Source organism: Bemisia tabaci, chromosome 9, assembly GCF_918797505.1.
Source record: "Bemisia tabaci chromosome 9, PGI_BMITA_v3".
Classification (NCBI taxonomy): domain Eukaryota; kingdom Metazoa; phylum Arthropoda; class Insecta; order Hemiptera; family Aleyrodidae; genus Bemisia; species Bemisia tabaci.
Genome location: NC_092801.1, coordinates 18420551 through 18427875, shown reverse-complemented (window position 1 = coordinate 18427875; position 7325 = coordinate 18420551).

The following is a 7325-nucleotide window of genomic DNA, read 5'->3' as shown; positions in this document are numbered from 1 at the left end:
GTAAAATTTTGGTGAAGAAACATGTATCAGAAAGCTGAAATTCGTACCTTGTCTAGTGGTCTATTAAGAAATGTATTTTTGCACTTATAGAATCCCTTTTTAACCTTTGACGAAACAAGGCGTGGGGATGTTTTGGTTTCTTGGTATCATTGTCGCGGCTCATATATCCAATTACTGTGCTTTCAGAAGCACCTCTAGGATGAAACTCCTTATCAAGACGTCGGATGGGCCAGCTACGATACACGATCACACGTTTTCATGGCTCAAGCTCACAAGCAAACAAAAAGCAATCAGATCCGTAAAAACGCCTCTTTTCCACGTCCAAAATTACTTGAGATATCGCCCTTCAAAAAACACCATGTTTGACGCCATTTACAACGATAGTATATACGATGGTTCCTTCCACCTTGAATAATTGATCGATTAATGATACACACATCTGCAGTGGCTGCTCACCTTAGTATGCGGACAAAACGAGCAGGCCGATTATTGCACTCTGCCAAACTCAGAACTGAACTCTGCCTGTGGAGGCCGTACTATCACGGGCTGCATACTCGTAGATATACTCGTTTTGGGCTCAAAAACCGAAAGTTCCGGATGTAGCACGCGTTGTTCCGGCCAGGGTCGGACTGGTTCGCATCTGAGGGCGTAGACCCCTGGCTGGTTAAAGGGTCGTAATGTGGTATTTCCTGGTAGGACATTCCCTACGTAAAGAGGGGTTCAGAAAATTTTGGCAAATCAGCACAAGTTTACGCTATTTTCAGGTTGAAAGTTTAATGATCGCACGGAGTGAAAATTTCAAAATTGAACGTGAAGCACAGCATTGAGAGCTCACGCTTCGCGTCATCGCGCCTTCAATTTTTCAGATGCAGCACGGACGTCTATCAAGTACGAATAGTTGTATCTCTGCGCCGTCGTAAACACGCACCCTTTCCCTCCCTCTTTTTCCATATTGTGTTTGTTTGAGTTGGTCTTACTCGTAATGGTGCTTCAAGCACTACGTAAGTAATACAGCCGAAGGTAGGAGAGATGTGTTCGGGTCTCTTTTTTAACTTTTCTCCCGAATCTGAGCGACACCTCATTTGCAGCATATAGCAGAGCATTGAGAACTCACGCTTCGCGTCATCGCGCCTTCAATTTTTTAAATGCAGCACGGACGTCCATCAAGTACGAATAGTTGTATCTCTGCGCCGTCGTTAACGCGCATCCTTTCCCTCGCTTTATTCCCATGTTGTGTTTGTTTGCGTTTGTCTTATTTGTAGTGTTGCTTCAAACTAGAGCAGAGCATTGCGAGTTCACAACTCACGCCATCGCGTCTGATGATAAATCGCCTGTATGTCAAGAAGAAGGTGAAAATTTCACAGAAAATTGTTTACGCTTCAAAAAGTAGTTCTTGGACCTCTGTTCACCACTATCATGCGTTAAAGCACCTTTCTTTACTCCTAAGTCTCTCTTCTTCCGTTTATTTGAGACATTTTTCTTACATATTCTCGGACGTAATTTTTTTTCTTCTTCTTCTTTTGCGATCAGTAAGAGGGGCGCGTTTTCGACGCGCAAAGGCCAGTCCGAGCCTAGATGTGCGTAATCCTCGATATGCGTAATCTTCTATTTTAAAACTGGACCAAAAATATTGATTCTTCTGAACAAAACGTAGTCCATTTATGAGGACTCGCTTTATTTCCATATTGTGTTTGTTTGAGTTTGTCTTATTTGTAATGTTGCTTCAAACTATAGAGCAGAGCATTGCGAGATCACGACTCACGGCATCGCGTCTTACATTTTTCAAATGCGATGGAGACATCCATCTTGCGCGAATAGTTTTATCGCGTTTACAATTTAGATGTCTCTTATTTTTGAATTTCGAGAAAAATTAAGATTAAGTTTGCTCGAGCTATGCTATGGTATGTCCAAATCAATAGTCATTTGAAAAGGAGGAAATATGTTTAAAGGTCTCTTAAGAGGTCTATAAAGGATGCGTATGTCTAAAAATCGAACCGACCATCGCTTCTACGGGAATTACACATAGCGAATGAAGGAGGGGGATGATAAAGGGCCTGTATGTCAAGAAGAAGGTGAACATTTCACAGAAAATTGTTTACGCTTCAGAAAGTAGTTCTTAGACCTCTGGCCACCACCATCATGCGTTAAAGCACCTTTCTTTACTATCCTAACTCTCTCTTCTTGCGTTCATTTAAGAAATTTTTCTCACACGTTCTCGGTCGTAATTTTTTTTCTTCTTATTTTGCTATCTGTAAGAGGGGCGCGTTTTCGGCGCGCAAAGGGGGCGCATCTGCCAGTGGCAGATTGGCCTTATGGCCAGTCCGAGCCTGGTTCCGGCCTCTGAATCCGAAGCAGTTGAAGTTCCCGTTGCAGCGCCCCAAACTTTCGGGCTCTAAACCCGGAAGTTTTAAGGAGATACGGCAAAGCAGAAAGTTCCGTGTGTAGCACGCGTTGTTCCGGCCTCTGAATCCGGAGCAGTCGAAGCTACCGCTGCAACGTAGAGCCCCTTTATACTGAGAGTCAAGACAACACCCCCTCATGGAGTCACAAACGGGAATAAAGATTACACAAATTGAACGTTTTTCGTGATCTTTGATCGGCCCATTTTCAAATTCCTTTCTCCGTCCCCTCTCTCATTCCGTTTGTTCCTTGTCGAACCCGTAATTCCCTGGTCCATTCCACATTATAATCTTTGCAATCGGCGAAAATGTAATCTTTATTCCCGTTTGTGACACTGTGGAGGCCTAAAATACGGGAACCAATCAAAAATGGATTCACATTGTCTTGACTCTCGGTATAAAGGGACTCTACCAAGAACTTTCGGGCTCTAAACCCTAAAGTTTTAAAGAGACGCGGCAACAACGGAACGAGGCACAAGTCTCCAGGCCGGCGAACAAAGCGCGGTAGTTATCGACGAAGCGGCCACTCCAGCGCTGCGCCGCGGAGGAACCAATCATCGGGGCGGATTCGTTACCGAAACAACTTAATCCCCGGAGCCGGGCATTGTCCGGAGATTAACTTGTCGTGGATCCTATTCAGCTCCGCGATAACGACGATAAGCAATTGGTCCACACAAAAACATCCCGGAGTTCAATAACTCATCCCCAGCTCCAGCTCCCAGATCCGGCGAGCGGAAAGCTTCTTGTAAGCTCCCAACGCCTTTCGAAACTTGAGAGTGAAAGCAGGGCCCGACGACTTCACAAGATTGACATCGGTTCATTGAGATTGGAAACTGATCGGTGCTCAACTTTGACGACTTACTAGGGGGCTCCGCACCCTGGCCGCTACGCGCTCCCGGAGACTGCTTCGCGGCCAGCGAGATCGTCTAAATCTCCCGGACGAACAAATTGAAATTGTCTAAGTTGGACTTCAGACTCCCCTTCCTCACCCCAGCCCGTGGAAAAGTGCTTAAAGAGCTGATTTCCCAGTATTTTTTATAATTTTTTTCTGATAAGGGAAACAGTATAAAAATATATTTAGAAGTGTGAAAATGCACCGCGCAGTGACGTCATCTAGCGGCATTTCCCATTTAAACGCATGTATTTTAGTAGATTAGGTCATTTAGTCATATCTTCTCTAATAATTGTTCACTTCATGACCCAAAGGTATCCTCGTGTTCAGTTCACTCAGTAGTTTCCACTCAAACACGAAATTCATCGCAAATTTCAGACACCCGCAACTTCTCTGATGAATTTTGTTGTTTTGCTGTTTTACACTGGAAAAAAATACATTGGATCTAGACTCCAGACTCTTAAAAAACATCGACAAGAAAAAATACTCTTGATTCAATCGGATTTTTGCTTAAATCAAGAACCAAGCCTCTTAATTTGAGCGGATTTCCTTTTGATTCTAGCAAAAATCTGATTGAATCAAGAGTTTTTTTCTTGTCAATGTTTTCAAGAGTCTGGACTCTAGATCCAATGTGTTTTTCTTTTTCAGTGTAGCTATTTAGTGATTTCATCCAAAAGTGTTGAAACGAATTATGGAGGAAACTCGATTTCGAAATTTGAACCCTTACTGCTCTCTTCGCTATCACGGCAGTTTTGCGCTTCTCCTGTGCCCAAGATTGCTAGTGCCGAGTCTCGAAACATATTTTGTCCTGGGGTATCAACATAACGACCCCTCGTCCCCGACCCAAGACTCGGGTCCGGCTGCAACGGTGCAGCGGTTTCAAAGTTACCGCGCGCAGACCCGTTGCGCCGGGCTGCGAAAATTAATAAACTCCCCGTTTACTGCTCCGTCGTGCCGGGACAAAACCGCGTAGCCCGCACTCGAGTCCCATTCCACTTGCGTTGTTTTTGATTGAGGGGCTCGACTGCATCGCAAATCGCGATTCGCCGTCATGCGCAGCGAGAAGCGAATTTTACGAGCCATGATTTTCAAGATTTACAAATCTCGGTGTCACGTTTTCCCTTGGTTTTTTTTTCTACTACGCGTTTGTTTTCTCCGCCGCTGCTAAGAGAAAACGACCGACGAGTATCGAAATGTTGACGAATTTCCTCGGGTCAAAAACGAAAATTCCGAAAAAAGTTGTACATTTCTCAACTCGTGATTTAACTCTAGTCCAGTTGACTGAGATCGTAGGACTTCTAACTTACGTCAAGTGGGGTCGCATTAAAGATCAGAAGAAATAGAAGTAGTAGTAGATAACGACGGAGAAAAAGAGGGAGAAGAAGAGATACAGGAGGCATAGGAATACATAAAGAGGAAGAGGAAAAGGGGATGGAAATTAAAAAAGGAGGAGAGGCAGAAGAAGAAACAGAAGGAAAGTAAACAGAAGAAGAAGGAAATGAGGTGGCAGAAGAAGAAAGGAAAGATGATTTTCGTATTTTCTTTCCTCTTTTCCTCCTTCTCCTCCTTCTCCTCCTTCTCCTCCTTCTCCTCCTTCTCCTCCTTCTCCTCCTTCTCCTCCTTCTCCTCCTTCTCCTCCTTCTCCTCCTTCTCCTCCTTCTCCTCATTCTCCTCCGTCTCCTCCCTCTCCTCCGTCTCCTCCCTGTCCTCCGTCTCCTCCTTCTCCTCCGTCTCCTCCTTCTCCTCCGTCTCCTCCTTCTCCTCCGTCTCCTCCTTCTCCTCTTTCTCCTTCGTCTCCTCCTTCCCCTCCTCTCCTCCTTCTCCTCCTTCCCTTCCTTCTCCTCCTTCTTCTTATCTGTGTCTCCATCGTCCTCATACGTCCTCATGCAAGATACGTCAACTCGGGTTAAAGAGACCCAAGTCAATCAGATTTAAGGGATAATCTAATGCAGTTGAAAGTTTCGAAGAAAAATCCTCCTAATTTTTCTGTAAAATTGGTATTTTATGGGGTAATTTTTGGGAATTCGGCAAAATTCGAATGCTTATATGCGTCGTTTCTCCACAGCACAATAATATTCGATTCTAGCCCGTTCATGGGTGCACGAGTTTCCTCTTCACTTTCATTTCTAACGTTCCGAATACCGGTGTCAATTGTCGCAAGTTGGTTAACAATGCATTTACTCCATATAAATACATTATTAACAATCCATTCTGATGGGTCAGGAGGTCTGCCTCGAAAAAATATCGATTAATTTACACGCATTCAAATGTACAGAACCCAGTCTCAATAACTTGATAAACGAGCGAAAACTCCTCTCGATTAGTAACTCTTTTTTTTGTCTGAAATTATAGCGTTCTTTGATTTTACGGTCCCTCCTCGTGCATGCGTTGAGCATGTCACCCAATGCGTCAAGAGTCACCTCGATAAGCTCCGAAGCCAATAAGAATGAATGCATATCGAGGCTCAACAGACTGTAAATGGACTTGGTAGGTTTTAACATTGACTTTCGTTATTAGCTTGGATCCCTGCGATGGTGCTGGTGCAAGATTCCTCGCAGACGCATAAAATGACAAAAAATATGTTGCTTTTAAAACAGCCAAAATATGTTGCGGTTTTGAGACCCCATGGAGTTAAAAAATAGGTCATTTTGTTCTCGTGATGAAGATATTACACGCTCATTCTCTGTTTCCAACAACTTCACGCTGAGGTGGATGGGACAGCAGACCAACCAAAATTCTGACAAAAAATAAGGTTGATATAGTTTTTAAAGTTATTTTGCTACATTTCGTGCTCTCTTCGGTTAATTTCAGCTGAGCCAAAACGTCAAGATTGAGGTTGCTAGATTTTTATATCGCAGGGACTGTCATTATAACGTTTAGCGCGCGATGTGAATCACGCAGAGCATTGAGTTTTCATGAGCGGGTGGTTTGAATTCACGCATCAAGAATCATAAAATATCTTTGGAAGGAGTTTATTTCGGTAATTTTTGTTGTGCGCGTCGTATTTTACGTGAAATTTTAGATAAGGAACATGTATCAGAATGCTGAAATTTGTACCTTGTCTAGTGGTCCAGTACAATTTCCTTTTTGCGCTACACTGGAAACAAAAACACATTGGATCAAGAGTTCAGACTCTTGAAAACATTGACAAGAAAAAATACCCTTGATTCCATCAGATTTTTGCTTAAATCAAAAGGAAATCCGCTCAAATTAAGAGGCTTGGTTCTTGATTTAAGCAAAAATCTAATTGAATCAAGAGTATTTTCTCTTGTCGATGTTTTTAAGAGTCTGGACTCTAGATCCAATGTGTTTTTTTTTTCCAGTGGAGGTGAAATTTCGCATCTCTGCGTCACCCCCACCGACGGCGAAAAATTTGGCAACTCGGCGGGATGGAGATACAGAGCTCAGCTTTTGCGAGGAGAACGCGCGCCTTGTCACAGGAGATTCTGCAAAAGGCAGAAACAATGGCCGCGGCATGAATAATTCATGGCCGATCCGAATGCAGCGCTCTGCCGCGCTACGGAAGAACGCCGTATCAACATTCGAGAGTTGCCAAATTTCCCTCCATAAACTGCTTATTTCGGCGGAAAATTTTGAATATTTTTCCTTGAAATTTTTGCAAGTTTTAGACAGTGAACGAAACTCACCTTTGAGTTTCAGGAGCCAAATGGCGCATCAAGCCCGATTTTCAGGCGTCATTGAAGATTTTTTAGGGGCCGAATTTGACTTTTTGCCTAGATATTACAGCGCATTCAGTGAAAAGTTAAATGCAAGATGTTTTCGTAAGAGAACTAATAAGTAGCTGTAACTTGGGGAAGACAAAAGCACAAAGAATAAAATCGTGAATAATTGAAAAAGCTTTCTTTTATAGTGCTGACAATTTCGAGTAACCACCTGACATGAAAATTCAATTTTTTAAGGGGCAATTTTTAGGGGCCACGTTGGCGCAGGGCCTTCATTTTTTAGGCGCCATGACCGATTTTTTAGGCGCATTTGGCGCGTTGGCGCCTGTGAGTTTCGAACACTGTTTCGAT